We start from the raw sequence: 10039 nt of genomic DNA, 5'->3' as shown, positions 1-10039 counted from the left end.
GCAATGAATGGATTAAATTTACAAAAATCAGCACTGATAGATCTCAAAAGCATAACGTTGAGATAAAGCAATTTGCAAAATAATATATAACATTATATGATACCATTCATGTAAAATTTTAGAACATAAAGCAATACCATATACTGTTTAAAGATAGATGCCTGGGCCAGGCATGGTGGTTCACGCCTGTAATTCCAGCACTTTGGAAGGCTGAGGCAGGCAGATCACGAGGTCAGGAGTTCGAGACCAGCCTGGCCAACATGGTGACTAAAAATACAAAAAATTAGCCGGACATGGTGGTGTGTGCCTGTAATCCCAGCTACTTGGGAGGCTGAGGCAGGAGAATCGCTTGAACCTGGGAGGTGGAGGTTGCAGTGAGTCGAGATTGCACCACTGTACTCCAGCCTGGGCAACAGAGCAAGACCGCATCTCAAAAAAAAATAAAGATGTATACCTATTGGGTAAAAGTTTTAGAACATGTTTGAGAATAAAAAATACTTCAGAGAAGGGAGAGGCCAAGGGTTGGCTTTAGTTATTTCTATGACATTTTCTATTAAAAAAAAAAAAAAAAAAAAAAAAAAGGAGGTTGGGTGTGGTGGCTCACACCCGTAATCCGAATACTTAGGAGGCCTGGACAGGCAGATTACTGGAACCCAGTTCGAGACCATCTTGGGCAACATGGAAAAATCCTGTCTCTACAAAAAGTACATAAATGATGGGCCAGGCGCAGTGGCTCAAGCCTGTAATCCCAGCACTTTGGGAGGCCGAGACTGGCAGATGAGGTCAGGAGATCGAGACCATCCTGGCTAACATGGTGAAACCTCGTCTCTACTAAAAATACAAAAATGAGCTCGGCGTGATGGCATGCGCCTGTAATCTCAGCTACTTGGGAGGTTAAGGCAAGAGAATCACTTGAACCTGGGAGATGGAGGTTGTAGTGAGCCAAGATCACGCCACTGCACTCCAGCCTGGGTGACTGAGTAAGCCCCCATCTCAAAAAAATAAATACAAAAATTAGTTGGGAGTGGTGGTGCACCCATGGTCCCAGCTACTCTGGAGGCTGAGGTGGGAGGATCATCTGAGCTGGAGGGAGGTCGAGGCTGCAGTGAACTGTAATCACACCACTGCACTGCAGCCTGGGCAACAGAGTGAGATTCAGACTCAAAAAAAAAGAAAAACAATACCCGGACGTGGTGGCTTACTCCTATAATCCCAACACTTTAGGAGGCTGAGGCTTGCAGAATGCTTGAGCCCAGGAGTTAGAGACAGCCTGAGTAAAAGAGGGAGATCCTGTCTCTACAAAAAATACAGAAATTAGCAGGGTGTGGCAGCACACACCTGTAGTCTCAGCTACTCAGGAGGATGAGGTGGGAGGATTGAGCTTGAGCCTGGGAGGTCAAGGTTACAGTGAACCGTGATTTCACCACTGTACTCAAGCCTCGGCGACTCAGTGAGATTCTGTCTCAAAAAAAAAAATCTGAAGCAAATAGCCAAAATATTAAAAACAAAATAATCTTGTTGGAGGGTGTATATGTGTTTTTATATCAATTTTGTGTTTTTCTTCATGCGTCAAATGTTTCAGAATTAGTAATTAAAAGCAAAACAGAGTGCTGGGATGCCCTAGTGCTGCCTGCCTGGTGCCAGCAGGGCAGGGGAGTAACAGCTAGAGGGCACTGTTTTCCATCTCTGCCTGGAATCCTAGCATCTCTGACCTCCTCCACCCCATACCCTGTGTCCCCAGGACTCAGTGTCCCCACCTGACAACAGGCCTGGCTGCCACCGCCCAAATCCTTAGAGGTCACCTGCCCTCCAGCCAGAGATGGTCCCTGGACACTGAGAAGCAGAAATCCAGAGGGGCCTGCTCCTACACAGATGCCCACTGGGCCACCAGACACAGGACTCACCCTAGACCTGCAGGGAGCCCCCAGTTTTCAAGACTCGTTACTGACCTCACCCACTGACTTCTCCAGAAGGGGCTCTTGTCCCCTCTTAGGGCAGCTGAAGGCTGACTGTGACCAGAGGCTCTGCCCAGCAGAGCCTTCGGCCATCAGCACCTACAGCGCTGGTCTCATTCGCAGACAGGCCTGTGCTTCTACTCAGTTTTTATACTGACCACTTTTTCATTCATTTATGTGCAAAGCCTTCCTGATTAAAGTTTTTAGGCTTATCTGTTGGTTGAAGAAGAAAAGAGTAGAGAAGAGAGCGTGACCCACCGGCATAAGGGATGCTGGTATGCAGGGGGAGACAGGCATAGGGCTACAGAGATGGGAAGTTTGAGGTGGAAGCTGCAAGAGGTGAAGCCAGGGAGGTGGCCCCAGGGCTCACCTCCGACCGTGGGGACCTTTGGGACAGGTGAGGGCTATGAGTGTAAACTGCAGACAACAGATGCCCACAGCTTCTCCTGAGGGTCGCTCCCGGACTGCCCCTTCTCTCCAACAGGGACAGGATCACCCCGGCACTGCGGTGAGGGTGCTGGAGCATCCTGGGGAATCCGGGGGACCCAGAGTCTGCCACCCTTGGCTGCCTTAATCATGATGCGGGCTTGGAAGTGTCTCAATGCAGCGATGGATGCTGGCTGCTGGCACAAAGCCACCAAGGCCGTGGGAGCCCCAGTGCTGAGGAGGGCTGGCCCGGGAGGGAGCTCATCTCGGTTCCACAGTCACACTCTGGGTCCCTGGTCCTAGACAGGGGTTAGGGCCAAGCCCCAGCTTCCACCTTCTGTCAGCAGTGGTCAGGAGACAGTGGACCATGCTTCAAGCCCATCTGCACGTCAGGTATCCAGCCTGGGCCACACATTTACAACGGAAAGGCTGCGGGACTGAACAGTGGAACCTGAGCCACGGTGTGGATGCTGGGCGTCCTCCCGAGCTCCAGGTGGGTCTTCGGCCCCAACCTGCCTCACTCTCGGTGTTTCTTTCCCAGCCTTCCTGGCTCGTCGAAGGCTTCAGAGGACCCTCAAAGCCTTGGTTTTCCCTCCCTGGGAAGACAGGAAACGGGGTTGGGAGTTTATCGCAGTGTCGCAGCCCAAGAGCCCAAATTGTCTTCCAAGCCCAGTCCACCCGCGCCCTCCAGCAGCTCCGCTTTCAGAGCAGGCGCGGATACGCGGGCCACGACCGCGAGGTGGCGCCAGGCAGCCACGCGAGACTCGCGGGGTCAGGCCCACGCGGGTCACCCACAGCACTACTCTTCTGCTCCCCAAGTCGGCACCCACGGCGCCCGTGCCTCCACGCTGCCGGCTGCTGCAGGTCGAATCCCTACCAACTCGCGTCCTCACGGGGCCCCAGTTTACACCGGAGCCGGCGGCTGGGCACCCCGGTGCAGCCGCAGGAGCGTCCTTGTGGAAGCAACCTGGGGACCGCTGCGGCCCATCAGTTGCGCCACACGCCCTCCGTGCAGGGCCGGTCGGAGTGCATCTTGTTCCTCCTGATTGTGAAAGAGAGAGGAGAGAACAGAACATGGACCCAAACACTGGCACTAGCAGAGCTCTGCCTGGGGCCGATGCCTTAGGCAGTACAGTACTGGACTTCTTGATTGGGCGGCTCCTGTGGCCTGCCATTCTGTGTGTGGAGAGATTTCCTGCTCTGCCCAGGCTGCTCGGCTCACCAGTGGTGGAGCTGGCATTGGCGCTCTGGTCCACACCTGGGCTACCCAACCCCATGGAAAGGCAGAGGTGCTGACCAGGAATCAGCCCAGGTTCCTGGCACCTGCCTGACCAGAAGCCCAGGATCCTCCTGCCTGAGCAAGCTGGGTGCCCAGGACAGGCCCGCCCAGAACTGGAGACCTCCCTTCACACCCTACCCCACCCCGCTGTCCACCCCTCAGTCCTGGGAAGAGAAATCATAGAAAGAACAGGGGCTTTGGAGCCCCAGCGATCTGGATTAAAGCAGGTTCTGCCGCTAATAGCTATGTGATCTTGGACAAGTCATTCAACTTTCCTCATGCCCACCTGGAGAAGTGCTGTAACTATCAGAAACCACATGCATGACATAAAACGCCTAGTGTGTGCAGACACTCAATAAACTATTATTATTTCAGGAGTATTGATTGACTCCTATTTTGTGCCAGGTCCTCTGCTGGGCTTCACGGAACCCCAGAGATGAATGAGCTGTGACCGCTGCCCTCCAGGAAGACTGTTGGGCAAGGTAAGAGATCCAGGAGAGGGAGACGTGGGTTTTCCTGAAGGGAACCAAGAAGGGGCTGACCTTGAATGTGCCACAGGTGACAATCACCATCACTGTCTTTATGGAGTGCATATTCTGTGCCAGGCTCTTCACCTACATTCATTCAACAAATAGGTATTGAGGCCCTTTTGAGTGCCAGGTCCTCTGCTGGGAGCTGGGCATAGCCATACACAACGGTGACCACCCACTGAGAGTGGAGCAGACAGCCTAGTGGGGAACAGATCTCAAAGCAGTCATGACATCCTCCCTAAAAATAAAGAACAGAGGGGGAAAAAGATGTAAAAAGAAGAAGTTATGACAGAAACACACTCTGCAATTGAGGCAAGTGCCTCGAAGGGAAACGTCTGGAGTCAGAACCTCAGAGAGCACAGCAGGGGTAGGTGGTGATGCCAGCAGAAAGAGGGGGTGTCGGTAACACATTTTCAAACAAAAGAACTAACTAAAAGCCAGGCTGCTCTTTAGGATCGCCACACACAAGCAACTCTAAACAATGTCCTCCCCCGCAAATTCTTTTAGTGGTTTAAAACCTCAGCAATTGCTTCCCTTACTGTTGACTTTTAATAACCTATATGTAAGTTTCAAATTAACACATTTTTATTACTTATTCTTTTTTTAATAAACATTGATTTTACCTGGAAGTTAATCGAGAGAATTGCCAGTTATTTTAACCAATCCCCAGCGCAGAAGACCCAGCTGCCCCTGTCCATATGGATTCAGAATTGTTTACACTCACTGCGGACAGTCTAGAATCCCTGTTATACTATATTGTTCTGCATTTAAACACTGGGTTTGAAATAAACATTGGTAGCATAATTTTATGTGGTCACTTGGGAGTTTTTATTTGTTTAAAGTTTTCCACTGGGAAGATACTTGAAAGCTGTTACAATCAATCTCAAAGAAACACAGATATTGACAGTACTGTAATTTCTGGAATTTATTGTGAAATGAATTTTTTTTCTGAATTTCTACCAAACTTATCCTTATGTTTAAGGCTTTCCCTAACTATTTGTGTATCTATTGCCTCACGTGAAAAGAAACATTTCCAAATAAAAATTAATAAGAAGCGGTTTTTGGTCAACTATGATAGAAGATAATCATATATTCTATGACAAATCTGCCTACACTATAACATGAATATGCAAAGATCGGTTTTGACAGTCTTGACAAATTTGCAGAAGGTTGGAAAATAAAATGTAATGTTATTCAATGCTACAATAGATCTAGATACTCATTTTTCTCTTTTGTCAAAAAACGCATTAATGTAATTTAAAAGTATTAGCCTATTACTTTTTTCTTTTTTTTTTTTTTGAGATGGAGTCTTGCTCTGTCGCCAGGCTGAAGTGCAGTGGTGTGATCTTGGTTCACTGCAACCTCCACCTCCCGGGTTCAAGGGATTCTCCTGCCTCAGCCTCCTGAGTAGCTGGAACTACAGGGGCACGCCACCACACCCAGCTAATTTTTGTATTTTTAGTAGAGACAGGGTTTCACCATGTTGGTCAGCATGGTCTTGATCTCTTGACCTTGTGATCTACCCACCTCAGCCTCCCAAAGTGCTGGGATTACAGGTGTGAGCCACCACACTGGCCTCTTTTTATTATTATTATTATATTATATTTGTTTTATTTTTTACTAAGATCGTTGTATATATATGAAATTCAATAAAATTTTTTGGCCAGGTGCGGTAGCTCACACCTGTAATCCCAACACTCCAGGAGGCTGAGGCAGGAGGATGGCTTGAGCTTAGGCATTCAAGACCAGCCCAGGCAACATAATGTGACCCAGTCTCTAGTAAAAATTTAAAAAGTGAGCCTGTAGCTCCAGCTATTCAAGAGGCTCAAGTAGGAGGGTCACCTGAGCCCTGGGTGGTTGAGGCAGTGAGCTAGGATTATACCACTGCACACCAGCCTGGGTGACAGAGTGAGACCCTGTCTCAAAAAAAAAAGAAAAGTGCCGGGCGTGGTGGTTCAGGCCTATAATCCCAGCACTTTGGAAGGCTGAGGCTGGTGTATCACCAGAGATCGGGAGTTCTACACCAGCCTGACAAACATGGCGAAAACTCGTCTTTAAAAAAAAAATTTTTTTTTTTTTGGACTGGGCGCGGTGGCTCACGCCTGTAATCCCAGCACTTTGGGAGGCCAAGGCGGGTAGATCACGAGGTCAAGAGATCGAGACCATCCTGGTCAACATGGTGAAACCCCATCTCTACTAAAAATACAAAAATTAGCTGGGCATGGTGGCGCGTGCCTGTAATCCCAGCTACTCAGGAGGCTGAGGTAGGAGAATTGCCTGAACCCAGGAAACGGAGGTTGCGGTGAGCCAAGATTGTGCCATTGCGCTCCAGCCTGGGTAACAAGAGCGAAACTCCATCTCAAAAAAAAAAAAAAAAAATTTTTTTTAAAAAAGGAAACAAATAATAATAATAATTATTATTATTTTTTGAGACAGAGTTTTGCTCTTGTTGCCCAGGCTGTAGTGCAGTGGTGCAATCTCGGCTCACCATAACCTCCGCCTCCTGAGTTCAAACTACTCTCCTGCCTCAGCCTCCCGAGTAGCTGGGATTACAGGCACATGCCACCACACCCAGCTAATTTTGCATTTTTAATAGAGACGGAGTTTCTCCATGTTGGATAGGCTGGTCTCGAACTCTTGACCTCAGGTGACCCGCCCACCTTGGCCACCCAAAGTGCTGGGTTTACAGGCATGAGCCTCCATGCCTGGCCAGAAAGAACTTTTACTGCATTTTTATTGGTCATTATTATTCAAGTCATTATTATTATTGAAAGTGTAATGTTGAATAAAAGAGAGGTGTTAAAAAATATATCTGCATATAGACCGGAAGCCGGGGACTTAGTTCTCTTTCCCATCTTGCAAGATGGCGGGTGAAAAAGTTGAGAAGCCGGATACTAAAGAGAAGAAACCTGAAGCCAAGAAGGCTGATGCTGGTAGCAAAGTGAAAAAGGGTAACCTTAAGGCTAAAAAGCCCAAGAAGGGGAAGCCCCATTGCAGCCGCAATCCTGTTCTTGTCAGAGGAATTGGCAGGTATTCCCGATCTGCTATGTATTCCAGAAAGGCCATGTACAAGAGGAAGTACTCAGCGGCTAAATCCAAGGTTGAAAAGAAAAAGGAGAAGGTTCTTGCAACTGTTACAAAACCAGTTGGTGGTGACAAAAACGGCGGTACCTGGGTGGTTAAACTTCGCAAAATGCCTAGGTATTATCCTACTGAAGACGTGCCTCGAAAGCTGTTGAGCCACGGCAAAAAGCCCTTTAGTCAGCATGTGAGAAAACTGCGAGCCAGCATTACCCCTGGGACCATTCTGATCATCCTCACTGGATGCCACAGGTGCAAGAGGGTGGTTTTCCTGAAGCAGCTGGCTAGTGGCTTGTTACTTGTGACTGGACCTCTGGTCCTCAATCGAGTTCCTCTGCAAAGAACGCACCAGAAATTTGTCATTGCCACCTCAACCGAAATTGATACCAGCAATGTAAAAATCCCAAAACATCTTACTGATGCTTACTTCAAGAAGCAGCAGCTGCGGAAGCCCAGACACCAGGAAGGTGAGATCTTCGACACAGAAAAAGAGAAATACGAGATTACAGAGCAGCGCAAGATTGATCAGAAAGCTGTGGACTCACAAATTTTACCAAAAATCAAAGCCATTCCTCAGCTCCAGGGCTACCTGCGATCTGTGTTTGCCCTGACAAATGGAATTTATTCTCACAAATTGGTGTTTTAAATGTCCTAATAATCTAATTAAATAACTGATTACCTTTTTAAAAAAAAATATATATATATATATCTGCTTTATGCTGTCCAAAAAAACCTTAAGAAAATTATCTGCTCTAGGTATAAAATACTGTCGGTATGACTTTGCAGTCAAGGAACGTTTCCTGGAGTGAGCAACATCCCACCTGAAAGGGTGGGTTGATGGCCAGGTGCGGTGGCTCACGCCTGTAATCCCAGCACTTTGGGAGGCCGAGGCGGGTGGATCACGAGGTCAAGAGATTGAGACCATCCTGGTCAACATGGTGAAACCCCGTCTGTACTAATAATAAAAAAAAAAAGTTAGCTGGGCATGGTGGCGCATGCCTGTAATCCCAGCTACTCAGGAGGCTGAGGCAGGAGAATTGCCTGAACCCAGAAGGCAGAGGTTGCAGTGAGCCGAGATCACGCCATTGCACTCCAGCCTGGGTAACAAGAGCGAAACTCCGTCTCCAAAAAAAAAAAAAAAGGGTGGGTTGGAGGTGACCAGGAAAGTGTGATGAGGAGGGTGCTGCAGGCAGAGAGAAGAGTATGTGCAAAGGCCCTGAGTCAAGAAGGTAGGTGTGCAGAAGAAACTCAACACTACCACTGCGGCTAGAGCAGAGTAAGCAAGGGGAAGGGCCCAGCAGATCCTTGTGATTCAGGCAGGATTTGTGGGTCTGTGAGAAAAAGCAAAATAATGACTCAAACAAGCTCAGCACTTAATTGTTTTCCATAACCAAAGCCAGAAGGTAGGTAAGCAGGCAATCTAGGGCTAGTGTATGTTCTTCTATGGTAGTGCTCCACCAGCTTCAGCAATGGCTTCCTCCTGCTGGTCCAAGATGGCTGCCACAGTGTCAGCCATCTTGTCTTCATTCTTATCAGCAGGCAAGAGGAAGGGTCAAAAGAAACTTGCCCCATCTCTACCCAAGAATATTACATTTCTGCCAGGCACAGTGGCTCATGCCTGTAATCTCAGCACTTTGGGAGGCTGAGGTGGGCAGATCACCTGAGTTCAGGAGTTCGAGACCAGCCTGACCAACATGGTGAAACTCCATCTTTAAAAAAAATAAAATAAAAAAAGAATATTACATTTCTGTCTGCATCCAACCGGCCAGGATTTAGTCACATAGTCCTACCCAGTCCCAAGGGAGGCTGGGAATTGGGATCTTTATTTAAATGGCCTTGTGCCCAGCTACAAATTGAAAAGAATGGATGAGGGAGGAGCAACTGTTCTGCCTCATCATGAAAAGAATGTTGGTCTTTATTCTCAAAGCAGTGGTGAGCAACTTTTGATCATAGACTAGTGTGATCATACTTGCATTTTAAGATAGTAAGGAATGGGTCAGGCATAGTGGCTCACGCCTGTAATCCCAGCACTTTGGGAGGCCGAGGCAGGAGGATCACCTGAGGTCAGGAGTTCAGGAACAGCCTGGTCAACATGGTGAGACCCCATCTCTACCAAAAATATAAAAAATTAGCCGGGCACAGTGGCTCACACCTGTAATCCCAGCACTTTGAGAGGCCAAGGCAGGTGGATCACGAGGTCAAGAGATCGAGACCATCCTGGTCAACATGGTGAAACCCTGTCTTTACTAAAAATACAAAAAATTAGCTGGGCATGGTGGCGCGTGCCTGTAATCTCAGCTACTTAGGAGGCTGAGACAGGAGAATTGCCTGAACCCAGGAGGCGGAGGTTGCGGTGAGCCGAGATCGTGCCATTGCACTCCAGCCTGGGTAACAAGAGTGAAACTCCATCTCAAAAAAAAAAAAAAAAAAAAAAAATTAGCTGGGCATGGTGGCGGGCACCTGTAATCCCAGCTACTTGGGAGGCTGACACAGGAGAATCACTGGAACTCAGGAAGCAGAGGTTGTAGTGAGCTGGGATCAGGCCATTGCACTCCTGCCTGGGCGACAGAGCAAAACTCTGTCTCATAAATTTTAAAAATAGCCAGGTATGGTGGTGTGTACCTGTGTGGTCCCAGCTACTTGGGAGGCTGAGGTGGAAGGTTTGCTTGAGCCTGGGAGGTTGAGGCTGCGGTGAGCTGTGATGGCACCACTGCGCTCCAGCCTGGGCAACAGAGCAAGACTCTGTAGCAAAAATACATACATACATA

General features: G+C 48.3%; 1 pseudogene; it reads left to right on the top strand.

Moving 5' to 3' along the window:
- The first annotated feature begins 7013 nt into the window (after positions 1–7013).
- Positions 7014–7952, top strand: LOC110567154 (large ribosomal subunit protein eL6-like; annotated as a pseudogene).
- The last annotated feature ends 2087 nt before the right edge of the window (positions 7953–10039 follow it).

This window comes from Aotus nancymaae, unplaced genomic scaffold (assembly GCF_030222135.1).
Source record: "Aotus nancymaae isolate 86718 unplaced genomic scaffold, 86718_ANA_hifiasm-v0.15.2.pri h1tg000040l, whole genome shotgun sequence".
NCBI lineage: Eukaryota > Metazoa > Chordata > Mammalia > Primates > Aotidae > Aotus > Aotus nancymaae.
Note: the sequence above shows the minus strand (reverse complement) of the source record. Positions and strands in the feature narration are given on the sequence as shown.